Below are 14913 nucleotides of genomic sequence, written 5' to 3' on the forward strand. Positions count from 1 at the left end.
CAGGACAGGTAATTAGTATTTATATTAATTACAGATAACACTCAGGCTAAAAATGAGTTCTAGTCCTGCAGTCTTGTGATAGTATCTTCCTGTTAAATGATGATACATATGTATCTGATGTGTATCGTCCATGAATGTTACTAGTATAACACAATAAGATCCAAAGGTACAGTGAATTGGAGGATATCTGCTTCCCTGATTGCAGGGTAGGGGCAGTCATATGGGAGACTTACCATGAGTAGGGACAGACATGCGAGGCTGTCTGAGGACATGGGAGGCGGGAGGCTGACTGCAAGGTGAGGGAAGACATAGGAAGATGACTGTGGGTCAGACATGGGAATTCTGACTGTGGGGAGAGATCGGACATAGTGAGGCTGGCTGTGTGGAGTGGACAGACATAAGAGTCTGATTTCCCTGAGATAACCATTTCTTCAATTTATTTATTACAGATTTTAGCCTCTTTATTGTGCATCAGGAACACATTATCACATATTTGATCTTTTATAGGTGACAGGTTTCTAGGAAAAAGAAATGGGACGTCCTTCCCTGTCAGCAACAGAAAAACATCTCAGGACAGGTAATTAATATTTTTATTAGTTACAGATAACACTCAGGCTAAACATGAGGTCTAGACCTGCAGTCGTGTGAAAGTATCTTCATGTTACATGATGATACATTAATTTTTAAAGGAATATATCTCCTATAAACCCTAACAGTATAACACAACTAAATCACAGGTACATCGAAGTGGAGGACATCTGCCACCCTACTGTGAGGTAGGGGCTGTCATATGGGAGCCTGATTATGAGTAGGGGAAGACATGGGAGGCTGGCTGTGGGACAGACATGGGAATTGTGACTATAAGGAGAGAACAGATATACCGTTGGCTGACTGTAAGGAATAAGTAGACATATGGGTTCGATTTCTCAGAGATAACTTATTCTTCCCTTAATTTGTTATACATTTTAGGCTCTATAGTGTGCATCAGGAACATGTTATCACATATTTGACTTTTTATAGGTGAAAGATTTCTAGGAAAAAGCAATGTGACGTCCTTTCCTGTCATCAGTGAAAAAACATCTCAGGACAGGTAATTAGTGTTTATATTAATTACAGATAACACTCGGGCTAAACATGAGTTTTAGTCCTGCAGTCTTGTGATAGTATATATTCCTGTTACATGATGATATATATATTTATGTATCTGGTGTGTTTCTTCTCTGAACGTTACTAGTATGACACAATAATATCATATGTTCAGAGAGGTGGAGGATACCTGCTCTCCTACTGTGGGTTATGGGCATTCATATGGGAGGCTGACCATGAGAAGGGTTAGACATGGGTGGCTGACTGTGGAGACAGACATGGAAAGAGGGTTGCTGACTACAAGGTAAAGGAAGGTATGGGAGGCTGACTGTGGGATAGTCATGGGAATTAAGACTGTGGAGAGAGAACGGACATAGCGAGGCCGACTGCGTCGAATGTGCAGGCGTATGAGTCCATTTTCCCTGAGATAACTGATTCTTTCTTTAATTTGTTATACATTTTACCCTCTATGGTGCACACCAGGAACATATTATAACATATTTGACTTATTATAGGTGACAGAATCCGAGGAAAACGAAATGTGACGTCCTTCCCTGTCAGCAACGAAAAACAGCAAAAAGATGATAACTATTTCTACAATTTATTTATTATACAAATTAGCCTCTATATTGTGAATCAGGAACAAATAATCACATATTTGATTTTTATATAGGTGACAGATTCATAGAAAAAAGAAATGTGACGTCCTTCCCTGTCAGCAGCGTAAAAACAGCAAAAAGATGATAACTATTTCTACATTTAATTTAATATACATTTTATTCTCTATATTGTGAATCAGGAACAAATTATCACATATTTGATTTTTTATAGGTGACAGATATATAGAAAAAAGAAATGTGACGTCCTTCCTCGTCAGCAGCGTAAAAACAGCAAAAAGATGATAACTATTTCTACATTTAATTTATTATACATTTTAGTCTCTATATTGTGAATCAGGAACAAATTATCACATATTTGATTTTTTCAAGGTGACAGATTCCTAGAAAAAAGAAATGTGACGTCCTTCCCTGTCAGCAGTGGAAAAACATCTCAGTACAGGTAATTCATATTTTTATTAATTATAGATAACACTCAGGCTAAACATGAGGTCTCTAGACCTGCAGTCGTGTGACAGTATCTTCATGTTACAAGATGAGACATAAAGTTTTTTGAAGTATATCTTCTATAAACACTACTTGTATAACAAAACTAAATCACAGGTACATCGAAGTGGACGTAATCTGCTACTCTATTGTGAGGTAGGGGCTGTCATATGGGAGGCTGGTTATGAGTAGGGGAAGACATGCGAGGCTGACTGTGGGATCAACATGGGAGGCGGGTGGCTGAATGACAGGTTAGGGAAGACATAGGAGGCTGACTGTGGGACAGGCATGGGCATTGTGACTGTGGGGAGAGAGCGGACATAACAAGGCTGACTGTGAGGAGTGGGAAGAAAAATGGGTCCGATTTCTCCAAGATAACCATTTCTTCCTTTTATTTATTATACATTTTAGCCTCCTTGTTGTGCATCAGGAACACATTAAGACATATTTGAATTTTTTATAGGTGACAGGCTCCTAGAAAAATGAAATGTGATATCCTTCCCTGTCAGTAGTGGAACAACATCTCAGGACAGGTGATTAATATTTTTATTAATTACAGTTAACACTCAGGCTAAACATGAGGTCTAGACCTGCAGTCGTGAGAACGCATCCCCCTACCAGTATAACACAACTAAATCACAGGTACATCGAAGTGGAGGACATCTGCCACCCTACTGTGAGGTAGGGGCTGTCATATGGGAGCCTGATTATGAGTAGGGGAAGACATGGGAGGCTGGCTGTGGAACAGACATGGGAATTGTGACTATAAGGAGAGAACGGAAATACCGATCGCTGACTGTAAGGAGTGGGCTGACATATGGGTCCGATTTCTCAGAGATAACTTATTCTTCCTTTAATTTGTTATACATTTTAGGCTCTATATTGTGCATCAGGAACATGTTATCACATATTTGACTTTTTATAGGTGAAAGATTTCTAGGAAAAAGCAATGTGACGTCCTTTCCTGTCATCAGTGAAAAAACATCTCAGGACAGGTAATTAGTGTTTATATTAATTACAGATAACACTCGGGCTAAACATGAGTTTTAGTCCTGCAGTCTTGTGATAGTATATATTCCTGTTACATGATGATATATATATTTATGTATCTGGTGTGTTTCTTCTCTGAACGTTACTAGTATGACACAATAATATCATATGTTCAGAGAGGTGGAGGATACCTGCTCTCCTACTGTGGGTTATGGGCATTCATATGGGAGGCTGACCATGAGAAGGGTTAGACATGGGTGGCTGACTGTGGAGACAGACATGGAAAGAGGGTTGCTGACTACAAGGTAAAGGAAGGTATGGGAGGCTGACTGTGGGATAGTCATGGGAATTAAGACTGTGGAGAGAGAACGGACATAGCGAGGCCGACTGCGTCGAATGTGCAGGCGTATGAGTCCATTTTCCCTGAGATAACTGATTCTTTCTTTAATTTGTTATACATTTTACCCTCTATGGTGCACACCAGGAACATATTATAACATATTTGACTTATTATAGGTGACAGAATCCGAGGAAAACGAAATGTGACGTCCTTCCCTGTCAGCAACGAAAAACAGCAAAAAGATGATAACTATTTCTACAATTTATTTATTATACAAATTAGCCTCTATATTGTGAATCAGGAACAAATAATCACATATTTGATTTTTATATAGGTGACAGATTCATAGAAAAAAGAAATGTGACGTCCTTCCCTGTCAGCAGCATAAAAACAGCAAAAAGATGATAACTATTTCTACATTTAATTTAATATACATTTTATTCTCTATATTGTGAATCAGGAACAAATTATCACATATTTGATTTTTTATAGGTGACAGATATATAGAAAAAAGAAATGTGACGTCCTTCCTCGTCAGCAGCGTAAAAACAGCAAAAAGATGATAACTATTTCTACATTTAATTTATTATACATTTTAGTCTCTATATTGTGAATCAGGAACAAATTATCACATATTTGATTTTTTTAAGGTGACAGATTCCTAGAAAAAAGAAATGTGACGTCCTTCCCTGTCAGCAGTGGAAAAACATCTCAGTACAGGTAATTCATATTTTTATTAATTATAGATAACACTCAGGCTAAACATGAGGTCTCTAGACCTGCAGTCGTGTGACAGTATCTTCATGTTACAAGATGAGACATAAAGTTTTTTGAAGTATATCTTCTATAAACACTACTTGTATAACAAAACTAAATCACAGGTACATCGAAGTGGACGTAATCTGCTACTCTATTGTGAGGTAGGGGCTGTCATATGGGAGGCTGGTTATGAGTAGGGGAAGACATGCGAGGCTGACTGTGGGATCAACATGGGAGGCAGGTGGCTGAATGACAGGTTAGGGAAGACATGGGAGGCTGACTGTGGGACAGGCATGGGCATTGTGACTGTGGGGAGAGAGCGGACATAACAAGGCTGACTGTGAGGAGTGGGAAGAAAAATGGGTCCGATTTCTCCAAGATAACCATTTCTTCCTTTTATTTATTATACATTTTAGCCTCCTTGTTGTGCATCAGGAACACATTAAGACATATTTGAATTTTTTATAGGTGACAGGCTCCTAGAAAAATGAAATGTGATATCCTTCCCTGTCAGTAGTGGAACAACATCTCAGGACAGGTGATTAATATTTTTATTAATTACAGTTAACACTCAGGCTAAACATGAGGTCTAGACCTGCAGTCGTGAGAACGCATCCCCCTACCAGTATAACACAACTAAATCACAGGTACATCGAAGTGGAGGACATCTGCCACCCTACTGTGAGGTAGGGGCTGTCATATGGGAGCCTGATTATGAGTAGGGGAAGACATGGGAGGCTGGCTGTGGGACAGACATGGGAATTGTGACTATAAGGAGAGAACGGATATACCGATGGCTGACTGTAAGGAGTGGGCTGACATATGGGTCCGATTTCTCAGAGATAACTTATTCTTCCTTTAATTTGTTATACATTTTAGGCTCTATATTGTGCATCAGGAACATGTTATCACATATTTGACTTTTTATAGGTGAAAGATTTCTAGGAAAAAGAAATGTGACGTCCTTCCCTGTCATCAGTGAAAAAACATCTCAGGACAGGTAATTAGTATTTATATTAATTACAGATAACACTCAGGCTAAACATGAGTTCTAGTCCTGCAGTCTTGTGATAGTATCTTCCTTTTAAATAATGATACATATGTATATGATGTGTATCGTCCATGAATGTTACTAGTATAACACAATAAGATCCAAAGGTACAGTGAATTGTAGGATATCTGCTTCCCTGATTGCAGGGTAGGGGCAGTCATATGGGAGACTTACCATGAGTAGGGACAAACATGCGAGGCTGTCTGAGGACATGGGAGGCGGGAGGCTGACTGCAAGGTGAGGGAAGACATAGGAAGATGACTGTGGGTCAGACATGGGAATTCTGACTGTGGGGAGAGATCGGACATAGTGAGGCTGGCTGTGTGGAGTGGACAGACATAAGAGTCTGATTTCCCTGAGATAACCATTTCTTCAATTTATTTATTACAGATTTTAGCCTCTTTATTGTGCATCAGGAACACATTATCACATATTTGATCTTTTATAGGTGACAGGCTTCTAGGAAAAAGAAATGGGACATCCTTCCCTGTCAGCAGTGGAAAAACATCTCAGGACAGGTAATTAATATTTTTATTAGTTACAGATAACACTCAGGCTAAACATGAGGTCTAGACCTGCAGTCATGTGAAAGTATCTTCATGTTACATGATGATACATTAATTTTTAAAGGAATATATCTCCTATAAACCCTAACAGTATAACACAACTAAATCACAGGTACATCGAAGTGGAGGACATCTGCCACCATACTGTGAAGTAGGGGATGTCATATGGGAGCCTGATTATGAGTAGGGGAAGACATGGGAAGCTGGCTGTGGGACAGACATGGGAATTGTGACTATAAGGAGAGAACGGATATACCAATGGCTGACTGTAAGGAGTGGGCAGACATATGGGTCCGATTTCTCAGAGATAACTTATTCTTCCTTTAATTTGTTATACATTTTAGGCTCTATAGTGTGCATCAGGAACATGTTATCACATATTTGACTTTTTATAGGTGAAAGATTTCTAGGAAAAAGAAATGTGACGTCCTTCCCTGTCATCAGTGAAAAAACATCTCAGGACAGGTAATTAGTATTTATATTAATTACAGATAACACTCAGGCTAAACATGAGTTCTAGTCCTGCAGTCTTGTGATAGTATCTTCCTTTTAAATGATGATACATATGTATCTGATGTGTATCGTCCATGAATGTTACTAGTATTACACAATAAGATCCCATGTACAGTGAAGAGGAGGATATCTGCTTCCCTGACTGTGGGGTAGGGGCAGTCATATGGGAGACTTACTATGAATAGGGACAGACATGTGAGGTGTCGGAGGAGATAGACATGGGAGGGGGAGGCTGATTGCAAGGTGAAGGAAAACATGGGAACCTGACTGTGGGACAGACATGGGAATTCTGACTGTGGGGAGAGATCGGACATAGTGACGCTGGCTGTGTGGAGTGGACAGACATATGGGTCCAATTTCAGTGAGATAACTGAATCTTCACTTAATTTTGTATACATTTTTGTCTCTTTACTGTGCTTCATGAACATATTTTCACATATTTGACTTTTTATAGGTGACAGGTTCCTAGGAAAAAAAAAATGTGACGTCCTTACCTGTTATCAGTGAAAAAACATCTCAGGACAGGTAATTAGTATTTATATTAATTACAGATAACACTCAGGCTAAACATGAGTTCTAGTCCTGCATTCTTGTGATATTATCTTCCTTTTAAATGATGATACATAAGTATCTGATGTGTATCATCCATGAATGTTACTAGTATAACACAATAAGATCCCATGTGCAGTGAAGTGGAGGATATCTGCTCCCCTGATTGCGGGGTAGGGGCAGTCATATGGGAGACTTACCATGAGTAGGGACAGACATGCGAGGCTGTCTGAGGACATGGGAGGCGGGAGGCTGACTGCAAGGTGAGGGAAGACATGGGAAGCTGACTGTGGGTCAGACATGGGAATTCTGACTGTGGGGAGAGATCGGACATAGTGAGGCTGGCTGTGTGGAGTGGACAGAAATATGGGTCTGATTTCCCTGAGATAAACATTTCTTCAATTTATTTATTACAGATTTTAGCCTCTTTATTGTGCATCAGGAACACATTATCACATATTTGATCTTTTATAGGTGACAGGTTTCTAGGAAAAAGAAATGGGACGTCCTTCCCTGTCAGCAGCAGAAAAACATCTCAGGACAGGTAATTAATATTTTTATTAGTTACAGATAACACTCAGGCTAAACATGAGGTCTAGACATGCAGTCGTGTGAAAGTGTCTTCATGTTACATGATGATACATTAATTTTTAAAGGAATATATCTCCTATAAACCCTACCAGTGTAACACAACTAAATCACAGGTACATCGAAGTGGAGGACATCTACCACCCTACTGTGAGGTAGGGGCTGTCATATGGGAGCCTGATTATGAGTGGGGGAAGACATGGGAGGCTGGCTGTGGGACAGACATGGGAATTGTGACTATAAGGAGAGAACAGATATACCGATGGCTGACTGTAAGGAATGGGCAGGCATATGGGTCCAATTTCTCAGAGATAACTTATTCTTCCTTTAATTTGTTATGCATTTTAGGCTCTTTAGTGTGCATCAGGAACATGTTATCACATATTTGACTTTTTATAGGTGAAAGATTTCTAGGAAAAAGCAATGTGACGTCCTTTCATGTCATCAGTGAAAAAACATCTCAGGACAGGTAATTAGTGTTTATATTAATTACAGATAACACTCGGGCTAAACATGAGTTTTAGTCCTGCAGTCTTGTGATAGTATATATTCCTGTTACATGATGATATATATATTTATGTATCTGGTGTGTTTCTTCTCTGAACGTTACTAGTATGACACAATAATATCACATGTTCAGAGAGGTGGAGGATACCTGCTTTCCTATTGTGGGGTATGGGCATTCATATGGGAGGCTGACCATGAGAAGGGTTAGACATGGGTGGCTGACTGTGGAGACAGACATGGAAAGAGGGTTGCTGACTACAAGGTAAAGGAAGGTATGGGAGGCTGACTGTGGGATAGTCATGGGAATTAAGACTGTGGAGAGAGAACGGACATAGCGAGGCCGACTGCGTCGAATGTGCAGGCGTATGAGTCCATTTTCCCTGAGATAACTGATTCTTTCTTTAATTTGTTATACATTTTAGCCTCTATGGTGCACACCAGGAACATATTATAACATATTTAACTTATTATAGGTGACAGAATCCGAGGAAAACGAAATGTGACGTCCTTCCCTGTCAGCAACGAAAAAACAGCAAAAAGATAACTATTTCTACAATTTATTTATTATACATTTTAGCCTCTATATTGTGAATCAGGAACAAATTATCAAATATTTGATTTTTTATAGGTGACAGATATATAGAAAAAAGAAATGTGACGTCCTTCCCTGTCAGCAGCGTAAAAACAGCAAAAAAATGATAACTATTTCTACATTTAATTTATTATACATTTTATTCTCTATATTGTGAATCAGGAACAAATTATCACATATTTGATTTTTTTATAGGTGACAGATATATAGAAAAAAGAAATGTGACGTCCTTCCTCGTCAGCAGCGTAAAAACAGCAAAAAGATGATAACTATTTCTACATTTAATTTATTATACATTTTAGTCTCTATATTGTGAATAAGGAACAAATTATGACATATTTGGTTTTTTTTAGGTGACAGATTCCTAGAAAAAAGAAATGTGACGTCCTTCCCTGTCAGCAGTGGAAAAACATCTCAGGACAGGTAATTAATATTTTTTTAATTATAGATAACACTCAGGCTAAACATGAGGTCTCTAGACCTGCAGTCGTGTGACAGTATCTTCATGTTACAAGATGAGACATAAATTTTTTGAAGTATATCTTCAATAAACACTACTAGTATAACAAAACTACATCACAGGTACATCGAAGTGGACGTAATCTGCTACTCTATTGTGAGGTAGGGGCTGTCATATGGGAGGCTGGTTGTGAGTAGGGGAAGACATGCGAGGCTGACTGTGGGATCAACATAGGAGGCAGATGGCTGACTGACAGGTTAGGGAAGACATGGGAGGCTGACTGTGGGAAAGACATGGGAATTGTGACTGTGGGAAGAGAGCGGACATAACAAGGCTGACTGTGAGGAGTGGGCAAACAAATGGGTCCTTCCCTGTCAGCAACGAAAAAACAGCAAAAAGATAACTATTTCTACAATTTATTTATTATACATTTTAGCCTCTATATTGTGAATCAGGAACAAATTATCAAATATTTGATTTTTTATAGGTGACAGATATATAGAAAAAAGAAATGTGACGTCCTTCCCTGTCAGCAGCGTAAAAACAGCAAAAAGATGATAACTATTTCTACATTTAATTTATTATACATTTTATTCTCTATATTGTGAATCAGGAACAAATTATCACATATTTGATTTTTTATAGGTGACAGATATATAGAAAAAAGAAATGTGACGTCCTTCCTCGTCAGCAGCGTAAAAACAGCAAAAAGATGATAACTATTTCTACATTTAATTTATTATACATTTTAGTCTCTATATTGTGAATAAGGAACAAATTATGACATATTTGGTTTTTTTTAGGTGACAGATTCCTAGAAAAAAGAAATGTGACGTCCTTCCCTGTCAGCAGTGGAAAAACATCTCAGGACAGGTAATTAATATTTTTTTAATTATAGATAACACTCAGGCTAAACATGAGGTCTCTAGACCTGCAGTCGTGTGACAGTATCTTCATGTTACAAGATGAGACATAAATTTTTTGAAGTATATCTTCAATAAACACTACTAGTATAACAAAACTACATCACAGGTACATCGAAGTGGACGTAATCTGCTACTCTATTGTGAGGTAGGGGCTGTCATATGGGAGGCTGGTTGTGAGTAGGGGAAGACATGCGAGGCTGACTGTGGGATCAACATAGGAGGCAGATGGCTGACTGACAGGTTAGGGAAGACATGGGAGGCTGACTGTGGGAAAGACATGGGAATTGTGACTGTGGGAAGAGAGCGGACATAACAAGGCTGACTGTGAGGAGTGGGCAAACAAATGGGTCCGATTTCCCAGAGATAACCATTTCTTCCTTTTATTTATTATACATTTTAGCCTCCTTGTTGTGCATCAGAAACACATTATCACATATTTGAATTTTTTTATAGGTGACAGGCTCCTAGAAAAATAAAATGTGACATCCTTCCCTGTCAGCAGTGGAACAACATCTCAGGACAGGTGATTAATATTTTTATTAATTACAGATAACACTCAGGCTAAACATGAGGTCTAGACCTGCAGTCGAGACAAAGTATCCCCCTACCAGTATAACACAACTTAATCACAGGTACATCGAAGTGGAGGACATCTGCCACCCTACTGTGAAGTAGGGGCTGTCATATGGGAGCCTGATTATGAGTAGGGAAAGACATGGGAGGCTGGCTGTGGGACAGACATGGGAATTGTGACTGTAGGGAGAGAACGGATATACCGATGGCTGACTGTAAGGAGTGGGCAGACATATGGGTCCGATTTCTCAGAGATAACTTATTCTTTCTTTAATTTGTTATACATTTTAGGCTCTATAGTGTGCATCAGTAACATATTATCACATATTTGACTTTATATAGGTGAAAGATTTCTAGGAAAAAGAAATGTGACGTCCTTCCCTGTCATCAGTGAAAAAACATCTCACGACAGGTAATTAGTATTTATATTAATTACAGATAACACTCAGGCTAAACATGAGTTCTAGTCCTGCAGTCTTGTGATAGTATCTTCCTTTTAAATGATGATACATATGTATCTGATGTGTATCGTCCATGAATGTTACTAGTATTACACAATAAGATCGCATGTACAGTGAAGAGGAGGATATCTGCTTCCCTGACTGTGGGGTAGGGGCAGTCATATGGGAGACTTACTATGAATAGGGACAGACATGTGAGGGTGTCTGAGGAGATAGACATGGGAGGGGGGAGGCTGATTGCAAGATGAGGGAAAACATGGGAACCTGACTGTGGGACAGACATGGGAATTCTGACTGTGGGGAGAGATCGGACATAGTGACGCTGGCTGTGTGGAGTGGACAGACATATGGGTCCAATTTCAGTGAGATAACTGAATCTTCACTTAATTTTGTATACATTTTTGTCTCTTTACTGTGCTTCATGAACATATTTTCACATATTTGACTTTTTATAGGTGACAGGTTCCTAGAAAAAAGAAATGTGACGTCCTTACCTGTTATCAGTGAAAAAACATCTCAGGACAGGTAATTAGTATTTATATTAATTACAGATAACACTCAGGCTAAACATGAGTTCTAGTCCTGCATTCTTGTGATATTATCTTCCTTTTAAATGATGATACATAAGTACCTGATGTGTATCATCCATGAATGTTACTAGTATAACACAATAAGATCCCATGTGCAGTGAAGTGGAGGATATCTGCTCCCCTGATTGCGGGGTAGGGGCAGTCATATGGGAGACTTACCATGAGTAGGGACAGACATGCGAGGCTGTCTGAGGACATGGGAGGCAGGAGGCTGACTGCAAGGTGAGGGAAGACATGGGAAGCTGACTGTGGGTCAGACATGGGAATTCTGACTGTGGGGAGAGATCGGACATAGTGAGGCTGGCTGTGTGGAGTGGACAGAAATACGGGTCTGATTTCCCTGAGATAAACATTTCTTCAATTTATTTATTACAGATTTTAGCCTCTTTATTGTGCATCAGGAACACATTATCACATATTTGATCTTTTATAGGTGACAGGTTTCTAGGAAAAAGAAATGGGACGTCCTTCCCTGTCAGCAGCAGAAAAACATCTCAGGACAGGTAATTAATATTTTTATTAGTTACAGATAACACTCAGGCTAAACATGAGGTCTAGACATGCAGTCGTGTGAAAGTGTCTTCATGTTACATGATGATACATTAATTTTTAAAGGAATATATCTCCTATAAACCCTACCAGTGTAACACAACTAAATCACAGGTACATCGAAGTGGAGGACATCTACCACCCTACTGTGAGGTAGGGGCTGTCATATGGGAGCCTGATTATGAGTGGGGGAAGACATGGGAGGCTGGCTGTGGGACAGACATGGGAATTGTGACTATAAGGAGAGAACAGATATACCGATGGCTGACTGTAAGGAATGGGCAGGCATATGGGTCCAATTTCTCAGAGATAACTTATTCTTCCTTTAATTTGTTATGCATTTTAGGCTCTTTAGTGTGCATCAGGAACATGTTATCACATATTTGACTTTTTATAGGTGAAAGATTTCTAGGAAAAAGCAATGTGACGTCCTTTCCTGTCATCAGTGAAAAAACATCTCAGGACAGGTAATTAGTGTTTATATTAATTACAGATAACACTCGGGCTAAACATGAGTTTTAGTCCTGCAGTCTTGTGATAGTATATATTCCTGTTACATGATGATATATATATTTATGTATCTGGTGTGTTTCTTCTCTGAACGTTACTAGTATGACACAATAATATCACATGTTCAGAGAGGTGGAGGATACCTGCTCTCCTATTGTGGGGTATGGGCATTCATATGGGAGGCTGACCATGAGAAGGGTTAGACATGGGTGGCTGACTGTGGAGACAGACATGGAAAGAGGGTTGCTGACTACAAGGTAAAGGAAGGTATGGGAGGCTGACTGTGGGATAGTCATGGGAATTAAGACTGTGGAGAGAGAACGGACATAGCGAGGCCGACTGCGTCAAATGTGCAGGCGTATGAGTCCATTTTCCCTGAGATAACTGATTCTTTCTTTAATTTGTTATACATTTTAGCCTCTATGGTGCACACCAGGAACATATTATAACATATTTAACTTATTATAGGTGACAGAATCCGAGGAAAACAAAATGTGACGTCCTTCCCTGTCAGCAACGAAAAAACAGCAAAAAGATAACTATTTCTACAATTTATTTATTATACATTTTAGCCTCTATATTGTGAATCAGGAACAAATTATCAAATATTTGATTTTTTATAGGTGACAGATATATAGAAAAAAGAAATGTGACGTCCTTCCCTGTCAGCAGCGTAAAAACAGCAAAAAGATGATAACTATTTCTACATTTAATTTATTATACATTTTATTCTCTATATTGTGAATCAGGAACAAATTATCACATATTTGATTTTTTATAGGTGACAGATATATAGAAAAAAGAAATGTGACGTCCTTCCTCGTCAGCAGCGTAAAAACAGCAAAAAGATGATAACTATTTCTACATTTAATTTATTATACATTTTAGTCTCTATATTGTGAATAAGGAACAAATTATGACATATTTGGTTTTTTTTAGGTGACAGATTCCTAGAAAAAAGAAATGTGACGTCCTTCCCTGTCAGCAGTGGAAAAACATCTCAGGACAGGTAATTAATATTTTTTTAATTATAGATAACACTCAGGCTAAACATGAGGTCTCTAGACCTGCAGTCGTGTGACAGTATCTTCATGTTACAAGATGAGACATACATTTTTTGAAGTATATCTTCAATAAACACTACTAGTATAACAAAACTACATCACAGGTACATCGAAGTGGACGTAATCTGCTACTCTATTGTGAGGTAGGGGCTGTCATATGGGAGGCTGGTTGTGAGTAGGGGAAGACATGCGAGGCTGACTGTGGGATCAACATAGGAGGCAGATGGCTGACTGACAGGTTAGGGAAGACATGGGAGGCTGACTGTGGGAAAGACATGGGAATTGTGACTGTGGGGAGAGAGCGGACATAACAAGGCTGACTGTGAGGAGTGGGCAAACAAATGGGTCCGATTTCCCAGAGATAACCATTTCTTCCTTTTATTTATTATACATTTTAGCCTCCTTGTTGTGCATCAGAAACACATTATCACATATTTGAATTTTTTTATAGGTGACAGGCTCCTAGAAAAATAAAATGTGACATCCTTCCCTGTCAGCAGTGGAACAACATCTCAGGACAGGTGATTAATATTTTTATTAATTACAGATAACACTCAGGCTAAACATGAGGTCTAGACCTGCAGTCGAGACAAAGTATCCCCCTACCAGTATAACACAACCTAATCACAGGTACATCGAAGTGGAGGACATCTGCCACCCTACTGTGAAGTAGGGGCTGTCATATGGGAGCCTGATTATGAGTAGGGAAAGACATGGGAGGCAGGCTGTGGGACAGACATGGGAATTGTGACTGTAGGGAGAGAACGGATATACCAATGGCTGACTGTAAGGAGTGGGCAGACATATGGGTCCGATTTCTCAGAGATAACTTATTCTTACTTTAATTTGTTATACATTTTAGGCTCTATAGTGTGCATCAGGAACATGTTATCACATATTTGACTTTTTATAGGTGAAAGATTTCTAGGAAAAAGAAATGTGACGTCCTTCCCTGTCATCAGTGAAAAAACATCTCAGGACAAGTAATTAGTATTTATATTAATTACAGATAACACTCAGGCTAAACATGAGTTCTAGTCCTGCAGTCTTGTGATAGTATCTTCCTTTTAAATGATGATACATATGTATCTGATGTGTATCGTCCATGAATGTTACTAGTATTACACAATAAGATC

At 38.9% G+C, this 14913-nt stretch overlaps 2 long non-coding RNA genes across 2 annotated transcripts; both read left to right on the forward strand.

The window, feature by feature from the left end:
• Positions 1-9511: 9511 nt before the first annotated feature.
• Positions 9512-11016, forward strand: LOC140074752 (uncharacterized). The gene is made up of 3 exons (XR_011849264.1): positions 9512-9977; positions 10484-10553; positions 10946-11016. It is a non-coding gene; the product is annotated as an uncharacterized lncRNA (long non-coding RNA).
• Positions 11017-11519: 503 nt separating this feature from the next.
• Positions 11520-14762, forward strand: LOC140074753 (uncharacterized). The gene is made up of 6 exons (XR_011849265.1): positions 11520-11589; positions 12088-12157; positions 12601-12670; positions 13182-13722; positions 14229-14298; positions 14691-14762. It is a non-coding gene; the product is annotated as an uncharacterized lncRNA (long non-coding RNA).
• Positions 14763-14913: the final 151 nt, after the last annotated feature.

Source organism: Engystomops pustulosus, chromosome 8 (genome assembly GCF_040894005.1).
Source record: "Engystomops pustulosus chromosome 8, aEngPut4.maternal, whole genome shotgun sequence".
Lineage (NCBI taxonomy): Eukaryota > Metazoa > Chordata > Amphibia > Anura > Leptodactylidae > Engystomops > Engystomops pustulosus.